Source organism: Microcebus murinus, chromosome 17 (assembly GCF_040939455.1).
Source record: "Microcebus murinus isolate Inina chromosome 17, M.murinus_Inina_mat1.0, whole genome shotgun sequence".
NCBI lineage: Eukaryota > Metazoa > Chordata > Mammalia > Primates > Cheirogaleidae > Microcebus > Microcebus murinus.
In genome coordinates, this window is record NC_134120.1 from 37,510,427 (window position 1) to 37,522,303 (window position 11,877).

The window sequence follows — 11,877 nt, forward strand, 5'->3', positions numbered from 1 at the left end:
GGGTGCTAGGATTACAGGCGTGGGCCACCGTGCCTGGCCTAAATTAACATTCTTTATACCTTGCGATCTTTCTCAGAAAATGCCAACTCTATTTTAATTTCTAAAATATGACATTGAGAATTCATTTCAGGTTCATTTTGCAAGTATTTATTGAGGATATTGTCAAAATACAAATTATGACGTTAGAAGCATCATGGCAACAGAAGGGAGATAGTATATAATGGATGAGAGTATGGGGTCACAAGTGCCATGGTTCACACCTGTAATCCCAGCACATTGGGAAGCTGAGGAGGGAGGCTCACCTGGAACCTAGGAGCTCAAGACCAGCCTGGGCAATATATTGAGACCCTATCTCCAAAAAATATATATAAAAATAAAAATTAGCCAGGTGTGGTAACATACACCTGTAGTCCCAGATATTCAGGAGGCTGAGGCAGGAGAATCACTTTAGCCCAGGAATCTGAGGTTGCAGTGAGTTATGATGACACCACTGCATTGCAGCCAGGGGACAGAGTGAGACCCTGTCTCAAAATAAATAAATAAATATTTAAAAAATAAAAATGTCAAAATGCCATATTTGGGGGTAAAGTATTTCTTTTTTTTTTCTTTTTTGAGACAGAGTCTCACTCTGTTGCCCAGGCCAGAGTGCCATGGCGTTAGCCTAACTCACAGCAACCTCAAACTCCTGGGCTCAAGCAATCCTCCTGCCTCAGCCTTCTGAGTAGCTGGGACTAATGCACCTCCATGCCCAGCTAATTTTTTCTATATATTTTTAGTTAGTCAATTAATTTCTTCTATTTTTGGTAGAGATGGGGTCTCGCCCTTGTTCAGGCTGGTTTCGGACTCCTGACCTTCAGCAATCCTCCTGCCTCGGTTTCCTAGAGTGCTAGGATTACAGGCGTGAGCCACCATGCCTGGTCAGGGTAAAGTATTTCTTTTTATTTATTTATTTATTTGTTTGTTTGTTTTATTTTTATTTTTATTTTTTTTTGAGACAGAGTCTCGCTTTGCTGCCCAGGCTAGAGTGAGTGTCGTGGCGTCAGCCTAGCTCACAGCAACCTCAAACTCCTGGGCTCAAGCAATCCTGCTGCCTCAGCCTCCTGAGTGGCTGGGACTTCAGGCATGTGTCACCATGCCCGGCTAATTTTTTCTCTATATACTAGTTGTCCAATTAATTTATTTCTATTTATAGTAGAGACGGGGTCTCACTCCTGCTCAGGCTGGTTTCAAACTCCTGACCTCGAGCAATCCGCCTGCCTTGGCCTCCCAGAGTGCTAGGATTACAGGTGTGAGCCACCTCGCCCAGCCAAGTATTTCTAACGTCCTTCACTATAAAGCTATAGTATTCATGTAGCTGGGATTACAGGCTTGCACCCACGCCTGGCTAATTTTTCCATTTTTAGTAGAGATGGAGGTCTCGTTCTTGCTCAGTCTGGTCTCAAACTCCTGACCTCAAGTGATCCTCCCACCTCAGCCTCCCAGAGCATTAGGATTACAGGCATGAGCCACCGCACCTGGCCTAATAAGCTTACATGGATGAGATTTTTGCTGTAGTCATTGACTTGCATTGACATATATATACATGGGGAGAATCACAGAGTAATTACCCACTCCTAATTGGGTTCAGAAGCTTATAAACCATCCTGATAAAACAGGTTATGGGAAGGGGGCAAAGAAATTCTATTGAGGGGCAATAATATATTACCAGGGAGAATGGATGGACTTGGAAACTGAGATTACCTTGTAAATGTACATATACATATTTTTAGATACAGTTTCTCACTCTGTTGTCCAGGCCAAAACAGGTGCATGCCACCACACCCAGCTAATTTTTAAATTATTCTGTAGAGACTGGGTCTCCCTATGTTGCCAGGCTGTAACAGGGGGAAAATGGCATGGAAAAAATGGCAAAAATATTTTCTGTCTCTTTAAAACATCCTCCTTTTGGACTAAAGCCTGCATCCCTGCCTCAGGCCAGTGGTTGGGAGGGCCAGGGTAAGTCTTTGGTTTACTTGTGCAACAGGAGATGGCCCAGCCTGACCTGGTAAACAGAGATCCTGGGCAGAGATCACGAGAGAGATTGTCTTCACCAGAGATGAGACAATCAGAATCATCAACTGTAGTTGAACAGTAATTGCTTGAAGCTGAGAACCAACCTTTAAAAGCTCTCTATTTCTGCGAATGTTCTGGAAATTTGGATTTTGAGACGAGAAGGTCTACCATTTTTCCTCCTTTGCCAGCAAAGTAAACTCTTTACTTCTGTGAGGGGTTGAGTCATTGCACACCTGCAAGGCCCTGCGCCCCCAGTGAAGCTGGAAGCAACATCTGGGAAGGCTAACCGAGACGTCCGCTTCTAGAAACTGTTGCTTGCTTGCCTGCACCATGGGAACTGTTGCTTGCCAACTTTGCATTGTTTGAACTCCTGTATAGTGGGTCTACCAGCCAACCAATCATGTTAAAGGTCAATGCATGATCCACACGTGATCAGCCAATGCATAGCGTATGCACCATAGGGATAAAAGGCACGCTGCAACCCTGGTCGGGGTCCTTGCCTGCGAGAGTGGCTACTGCATGCTCTGGGGCTTGGACCCTGGCTAGCCAGAAAATAAACCTCCTCTTGTATGATTGCATCCTCGATGTCTCTGCTTTTCTGTCCGGTGGGGCTGTGGAAGGTTGGTCCCTAACACTTCCTCCTCAAACCACTTGTCCTCGTTCTTCTGATTTGGCCTTTTGTATAAGTGGCCGAGTTTTCGGTAACAAGGCTAGTCTCGAACCCCCAGCTGCAATCAATCGTCCTGCCTCAGCCTCCCGAAGTGCTGGGATTACAGGCCTGAACCACTGTGCCTGGCCTACAAATAGTTTTCTTTGACAGTGAAAGAGTAGTAGTCAGGTGTGGCTGCATTCTTGGTCTTACAGGAAGGGGAAGAAAAACAACTGTTCTCCTTGGCAGGTCTGGATCTTAGGCAGAGAAAGGCCTGTGCTTTGGGAGAGATGGTCATGGAGGGTAAGGTCGGAGAGACCTTGAGTCTTCTTCAGTTCATTTTGAAGTGTCATGTTGTTATAGAAACCACAAGAGGATTTCCACCTAGGTCGAGTTGCTTGCTGCACAAAGAGCCAATTATTGAGACAATAAGGATTGCCAAGGAAGAAAGCAATTTTTTTTTGAGACAGAGTTTTACTCTGTCACTCTGGTAAGATTACAGTGCGATGGGATCATCATAGCTCACTGCAACCTCAAACTCCTGGGCTCAAGCTATCCTCCTGCCTCAGCCTCCCAAGTAGCTGGGACTACAGACACTGTGCTCTGCCCAGAAGAAAGGAATTTTTACTGAGAAAGATGTCTGTAGTGAGCACAGGAAAATCAGTCTCAAATCTGTCCCCTAGGGCTTTTTACGGAGGGGCTATGTGCATTGGGGCAGGTTGTGGGGGGTGTTGAATCTTGGCATCAGGAAGTCTGTACAGGGGTCTTTGGAATCTCAACTCCAGTGTCTTGCAGAAATTCTGCCATTTCTGGGAAACAACTCACAAAGTACAAAGTTTAAGTATTTAGTTAATAGTTACAGGGTTCTAATCATTGAGCTCTACTGGCCTGAGAATCTAAAACATGAGAGAGAGAGAGGATTACTAAAAAAACAAATATTGCAGCCATTGATATTTGCTCATAGAGTCATTACAATATTGTGGGGTATTGGTTTCTGAGCCCTGACAATGCCAAATAGGTCAATTTTATTAATTATATTATTCAAATATTAAATATTCTTATTAAGTATTTTTTGTTTGTTTTATCAATTATTAAGAGGATCTGTCTATTTTTTCTTTGAATTGTTCTGATTTTAGCTTTATATATTTTGAGACTATATATTAGGGAAAATAACTTTAGAATCATTATAGATTCCTGTTGAACTGATGATATCATCATTCTGAAATGTCCTTGTCGTGTTCTACATCTCTTAAGAATGACACTACTCCTACACACTAGTGTTATCAAAAGTTTGGTACTTGACCCTGAGGCTGAATCAGTGAAAATGAATGAAAGGACAAGTGGTTTGAGGACAAAGAAAGAGAAGTTTGTTAATTTGCTGATAAATGAGGAGGACAGTAGACTAGCATCTCAAAAGTCTACCATCCTGTCTTTAAGCAGAAATAAAGGGCTTTTAAAAGAGGGGTTTTTGGCTGGGAGAGATGGCTCATGCCTATAATCCTAGCACTCTGGGAGGCCAAGGTGGAGGATTGCTTGAGGTCAGGAGTTCGAGACCAGTCTGAGCAAGAGTGACACCCTGTCTCTGCTAAAAATAGAAAAATTAGCCAGCGTGGTAGTGAGGGCCTGTAATCCCAGTGACTCTGGTGGCTGAGGCAGAAGCATTGTTTGAGCCCAGGAGTTTGAGGTTGCTGTGAGCTAGGCTGACACCATGGCACTCTAGCCCAGGTGACAGAGTGAGACTCTGTCTCAAAAGAATAATTATAAGGCTGAGGCGGGTGGATTGCTCAAGATCAGGAGTTCAAAACCTGCCTGAGCGAGACCCCGTCTCTACTATAAAAAAAATAGAAAGAAATTAATTGGCCAACTAATATATATAGAAAAAATTAGCCGGGCATGGTGGCGCATGCCTGTAGTCCCAGCTACTCGGGAGGCTGAAGCAGGAGGATCGCTTGAGCCCAGGAGTTTGAGGTTGCTGTGAGCTAGGCTGATGCCATGGCACTCACTATAGCCTGGGCAACAAAGCGAGACTCTGTCTAAGAAAAAAAGAAGAATTATAAAATAAAATAAAAAGAGGGTTTTCAGAGGTTGGGCTTGGATCTAGGAGACCAGTGTCACATGTCCTGGCTTTGGGCTATTGTTGTTTTACTATAATTGGTGGTTTTCTTTCTTTTTTAAAATTATTGCCCCACAACCTCCCCTATAATTTGTGGTTTTGATGGATGTTATCTCCATTGACAACAATCTGTGACCCCTTTCCAGACAATTCCGTCCTGCCATCTCCTGTGGTTTAAGATACTAGAAAACAAACAGTAAAGATGAGTTTTCAGCCCTTTGATTACTGTCCTCAGGAAGGAATGCAGGTTTTAATTCCCCCAAAGGGTGGGGATTTTAAAGAGATAACTCATAAAACATTTCATTTCATTTGAATTGAATCATCATGTTAATTGTCCACAAAATTTTACCATCAGTAATTTAGTATCACCCAACAGATGGTGGCACTTCAGTTAACACATTTCTAAATCTTCTGGTATTCATATGCCTGAACTTATTTATTCATTTTAAGTCTGGCACAGCTTTGCATTGCTTGCTCTGTAATTTTTCTTCAGTTGTTTCTTTTGTGTTTATGTATGGGCTGGTTGTCATATCTTTGCTATTAGCTGGAACTATATGAAAATAATCTCAAAATAAATCTCATTTTTCTACTTGAGTCTTTATATGCCTATGCCTTTGTAATGATCTCTCTTCTTCTGTTTTCTCCATTTCTCTCCTATCACCCTTTCTTCCCTACTCAACTTCACAACTCTGGTGAAAGATTACACAGAATACAGTGAACTAGGCTGAGTCTTAATGGCATGTGTGGTTCAGAACCATGGAGAGCAGCCCATATAATTCAACCTAATGATAGTCATGATACGATTACGGCGGTTCTCGGTCGACCTTGTCCTAAACCCTAGGGTTTAGAGCAGTGCCTGGCATATAACAAGTATTCAGTAAATACTTGTTAAATGAAATGAACTTTTCATATTGGAATCAATTCAAGCAGGATTGTGAACACTTTCATAGCTCTTGATACATGCTACCAAATTGCTTTTCAAAAGTAGGGCATTCATTTAAAGATCCACCATCTAAAACTCCTGTAATTTTTTTCTTTATTTCCTTTACTCATTTGACTTATGAGGGTGATGAAATGAGTGTCTACTCTGTACTTGCCCTCAAAAGACTCAAAGTTCAGATGAGGGAACAGATAAGAAAACAAATAATAGGCCGGGCGCGGTGGCTCACGCCTGTAATCCTAGCTCTCTGGGAGGCCGAGGCGGGCAGATTGCTCAAGATCAGGAGTTCAAAACTAGCCTGAACAAGAGCAAGACCCCGTCTCTACTATAAATAGAAAGAAATTAATTGGCCAACTAATATATATAGAAAAAATTAGCTGGGCATGGTGGCGCATGCCTGTAGTCCCAGCTACTTGGGAGGCTGAGGCAGGAGGATTGCTTGAGCCCAGGAGATTAAGGTTGCTGTGAGCTAGGGTGATGCCACGGCACTCACTCTAGCCTAGGCAACAAAGTGAGACTCTGTCTCAAAAAAAAAAAACCAAATAATTACATTACAGTGAAAATGATTCTATATTAGCATATTCTATGACATGTAGAGGGACACCTTACCTCTAGACATGAAGGCCAGTGAAGTCTATCTCATGAGATGGTGACACTGAGCTGAACATTGAAAGAATAAGAATTACAGGTGAGACGAGTATGATGAAGAAGTGATGGTGAAATTAAAGGAAAATTTTATATCCCGCTCATTACTTGCCCCTCCCATAATACGTGCAATAGTACCTGACTTATTTATCACTAACCAAGGCTAACTGAAGCAAGAATGGATACTGAAAAACAGCAATCTTTTTTTTTCTTTTATAAAATATTATAATAATCAATTTCATTTATTTATACTTTTTTGCAAACAGCAATCTTTTTATTTGTCTTAATAAATTAAACCAGAGAAACAGAGAGAATATTTTATTATATCATATAGAGTTAGGGTTTGGACAGAAACAGTCAATATGGTGCAAAATGAGTAAAGAGAGAATGTCAGGGTTGTGTGTGTGTGTGTGTGTGTGTGTGTGTGTACATGTGTGTATATAAAAGGAGGAGGAGGGAAGGGAAGGAAAGAAGAAAAGACATGGTGGAAAGGGAGAGACAGAGACAGACAGACAGATAAAAGCACTGACTGCATAAGAGCAAAGAGGCTGAGATAAAATGGACAATACGACAACAAGAACCCTGATTGAGGAAGTAGCTTTGGCTCCAGCATTTCTATTTTTGTTCGTATGTTTCAATTCCTGTTCTTGGAGTCTATGAAATGTCTATATTGTGAGAATTTACTTTCCCCTGCATTATACTTGAGTAATTTAGAGCTAGTCTCAATTTTTCTATAACTAAACCCTCAAGGAAAATGCATTCTAATTAAAGGGAGCTGATAAAAAAAGAGAGAAAGAGATTCAAGAGAATCCAAATGTTTCAAATATGGTTAAACCTTTGCATTTACAGGGGGGAAAGACTGTCCAGGAAAACAAAGGCAAAGTCAAAACATACCCTAATATGTCATGCCAGGAATTTGGGCTATGGAGAGTCAGTGAAAATTTTTATGGAAGGAAGTCACATATCTAGATATGCATTTGGAAGTGTTCATTTTGGAGAATGGAATTGGAGCTGGGTGAGAGTAGAGGTTAGAAGAGTAGTTAATTGGCCACTGAAAAATTGAGGTGAGGGATCTTTCTAGAAACCTCCGTGCCATGAGAGCCAAGTGGAGGAAGAAGCGAATGTGTAGGCTGAAGCCCAAAAGAAGAAAGATGAGGCAGAGGTCCAAGTAAACCACTTACTTCTGCACATGTGAAGGCCATAAGATCAGAAACATGTAATTCCAGAGACTGGGGACACTGGTACAAGTTGCTGGACTGCAGGCTACTGTCTGGAAATTGCCTCTCAGTGGAACTAGAACTTCATCACCATCCGATCCCCAATGCCACCTCTAAGAGACCCATCTTGCTCATACCAAAACAGCTCCTATTGGTCCTTTGCCCTAGACCTGACATTCTGAACTAGTTCTGTTCTCAGTTGTGGCTGAGTGTCACAAGTATACAATAATCACCTTCTGCTGTTTCAGCTGAAGAATTAAAAAAAAAAGTTGTGCGGATGGAAAGAAGAAATGGGAATGATTTGAGAGGTATGTAAGAAGTAAAAGGCTTTATAAGAACTCTCTAAGGAACATGTTGACTTTTTGTTACATTTATGATACATCTTTTTTCCTGTTTTTGTTTTAAAATTTTTATTACTTTTTTTGGGCGAATAATTGATTTAAATTTTGAAGTAGGCCAGGCATGGTGGCTCAGGCCTGTAATCCTAGCACTCTGGGAGGCTGAGATGGGAGGATCACTCAAAGTCAGTAGTTCAAAACCAGCCTGTGCAAGAGTGAGACCCCGTCTCTACTGTAAATAGAAAGAAATTAATTGGCCAACTAAAAATATATATAGAAAAAATTAGCAGGGCATGGTGATGCATGCCTGTAGTCCCAGCTACCTGGGAGGCTAAGGCAGGAGAATCGCTTGAGCCCAGGAGTTTGAGGTTGCTGTGAGCTAGGCTGATGCCATGGCACTGTAGCCTGGCCAACAGAGTGAGACTCTGTCTCAAAAATAAAATAAAATAAAATAAAATAAAATAAAATAAAATAAAATAGAATAAAATAAAATAAAAAAGGGTGAGATTCCATCTATATTAAAAATAGGAAAAATTAGCTGGGTGTGGTGGTACATGCCTATAGTACCAGCTACTCAGGAGGCTGAGGCAGGAGGATCATTTGAGCCCAGGAATTTGAGGTTGCTGTGAGTTAGGCTGATGCCACTGCTCTCTAACCTGAAGACTTCGTTTCAAAAGGTAAAATAAAATAAAATAAATATATTTTGAAGTAGTTAAATCTGCCCTTTTTTTCTTTTGTGATTCTTCATATTCTTAACCTTAAGCTTTTTGTTTCCCCCACAGACAGAGTCTTGTTCTGTCACCCAGGCTGGAGTACACCCAGGCGCAGTCATAGGTCACTGCAACCTTGAGCTCTTGGACTTAAATGATCCTCTCATCTCAGCCTCACTGATTCACTAGGATTACAGACATAAGACACCACACCAGGCTTATAGTCTTAAACTTAACATAGGCCCGGCGTGGTGGCTCACGCCTGTAATCCCAGCACTCTGGGAGGCCGAGGCGGGCGGATTGCTCAAGGTCAGAGTTCGGAACCAGCCTGAGCAAGAGCGAGAACCCGTCTCTACTATAAAAAAATAGAAAGAAATTAGTTGGCCAACTAAAATATATATAAAAAATTAGCTGGGCATGGTGGTGCATGCCTGTAGTCCCAGCTACTTGGGAGGCTGAGGCAGGAGGATTGCTTGAGCCCAGGAGTTTGAGGTTGCTGTGAGCTAGGCTGACGCCATGGCACTCACTCTAGCCTGGGCAACAAAGTGAGACTCTGTCTCAAAAAAAAAAGAAAAAAAACTTAACATTGAATTTATAGGTTAATTTGGAAAGAACTGCCATAGTTACAGTGCTGAGTCCATAAACAAGGTATATTTCTCCATTTATTTGTTTTTTCAAATTTCAGTGGCGTTTTGTAATTTTTCTCCCCAGAGGACTTCCATATTAAAAAATTATGTATATAATGTACTTTATGCTATATATATTCCAATAATCTCATATATGTTATTGCTATTGAAAGATGTATGTCTTAAAATGTCTATTTTCTAATTATTTGTTACACAATTGATTTTTTTTTTGTATATTGGTCTTTTATCTAGTAAACTTGTGGAACTCTTTTTCTATTGTTGTAAATATTTTTTCTATGATAAAAAATAATTTTTCGATGTAGAACATAATATCTGCCATGACATATCGATTTTTCTTTATGATCTTATACCGTTTATTACTTTTTCTTGCCTTAATTATGCTACATAGGACCTCCAGTATTATGCTGAATAGGAGCAGTGACAGTGCGCATACTTATGTAAAGTAGTCAATTAACCAAGAAGACTTACCAATACTAAATATTAATGTAGCTAATAAAGAACTTCAGGCGCTGGGACTGCTGCGTGGTTCTCAGGGGGCAGGTTGAGTTGGAGGGTGGCTCACGTTCGCTGAGACAGCATCTCAGGGACCATGGCAGAGGGAGGTGATCGGAGCACCAACCTGCTGGCTGCAGAGACTGCAATCTGGAAGAGCAGCTCAAGGATGGGGAGGAAGTGATGCTGATGACAGAAAAAGTCCTCAGATGGGAAAGAGCCTGGTTTCCACCTCCCATCATGGGTGTGGTTTATTTGGTGTTTCTGATGGTCTACTATCCGCTGTTTCCTGTTTTTGTGCTTGGCTGACTACATTGTTCCCATTCTAGCATCTAGAATTTTTGGCTTCAATAAATGGACCACCAAACAATAGCAAAGATTCCGTGAAATCTGCAGCAATCTAGTAAAAATTCGACGCAGAGCTGTGGGCTTGTGGAAACACCTGTTTACACAAAAAGAAGAAAAATCTAAAATGTACTTCATGACCACGATCTTGCTGCGGTTGCTTAGGTGGACCAACAAGTCCACAACCTGCTTCTCACCTACCTGATAGTGACTTTTTTAGTGTTGCTTCCTGGACTTACCCAACATGGAATCATTTTGAAATACATTGGAATGGCCAAAAAGGACATAAATGAGCCTCTCAAACAAAAAGGAAAGAAAAATGAATAATTCATCTGCTTTCTTCAGTGTGATTAATGGAGTGTACATTGTCCCTGGGAACAGTTTCTACTATACTGTCTGGATACTAAAATGTTTTAAAAAAATAGCTCTTTGTTCTCCCTCACTCTGTGCACAGTTAATAGAAATTCAGACACACCAAATATGCCTTTGTGCATAGTGTCTTCATGTCAAGTGTAGTTGGGTGCATTCTCATCAGTTGGCCTTATATGGAAAACTCATTAGTGAGTATGACTTCTTTTGATTTTTCTTACCCAGCATTAATGGAATTCTTACTTTTAGGCACCTTCCTTTAAAATAATATAGCAGTGGACTTTATCCTTTAGTACAGTTAAAGTGACTTTGGATAATTGTTGAAGTGGATCTTTGCTTTAGTTAGTTACAAGGTTGTGGTCTGTGGCTACAGAAAGTTGATTCTACTGTCTGCTTTCATAGTCTGCTTAAAAAACTGTCTGATTTCAAAAATATAGAAACCAAGTTTACCACTTCTGATGAAGAGACCAATTAAGATTTATTCCTCATTCTGTTTCTTTGTCATGGGAGAAGAATCCCCATGGAATAAGTGGAAACTAATTCCATGCCCTAGTGTGTGTAGGTTTCTTCCTTGCACAAAACTTAGCAATTTGTAGGAAACATTGGTCCATTCTCCCAAATGAGAAAAATCTGAGAGGCTTAGAGCTCTTGGCCCCTTGCACTGAGACTTCAAGTTAGTAAATTGGCAAAGGCTTTTTAATAGCAGACTTCCAAAAGATTATATTTAGGATTCTCTTGCATACTTTTAATTTCACCTTTTCAGCTGTCTTTAGCTATAATATACAGTAGGTTAAGACTTTTGTCTATGACCTTTACTCAAAAAAAACCAGCCAGTAAAGGCCAAAAGTCTTCTCTGTTTAGTCAAGATTCATTTCAGCAGGAAATAATCTTACCTGATTAATTTTTGACCAGAATAAGGCTTTAAAGGTAATCCTCAAAATTCTCATTTTATGCTAATTACCTGTTCATTTCAGTCCCCATGGGTTTGGCATGGGAGATAGTGATTATACTGGTGTCTGACTTTTTTCCTAAATAACTTCTCTGAAAAATGCAAGGACTATTGGTGAGAGCAGACTTGAGGTGATGATAGTTGGGCTCTGGTCTACTTAGATTTTGTAACTCCTTGGAAAGTTTCTTATAATCATTCTTTTCTTCTCAGTAGCGAGAAATTTAGAGTAGTTGAAATCTGTAGGAATGAACCTCTGAGGGCCAAAAATGTGACATATTTGGGAACAATTTTTAAACTGATTAACTATAATATAGTTTCTGAATTTATTGCACTGATACTGTAAAAACTGTACCTTGTGGTATATCTGTCCCTATTAAGTGTTAAATGCCCCCAATTTTAATATTGCTATAA

General features: G+C 40.6%; 1 pseudogene; it reads left to right on the forward strand.

The window, feature by feature from the left end:
- The first annotated feature begins 9,710 nt into the window (after positions 1-9,710).
- On the forward strand, positions 9,711-11,877 carry LOC105881096 (ADP-ribosylation factor-like protein 6-interacting protein 1 pseudogene; annotated as a pseudogene).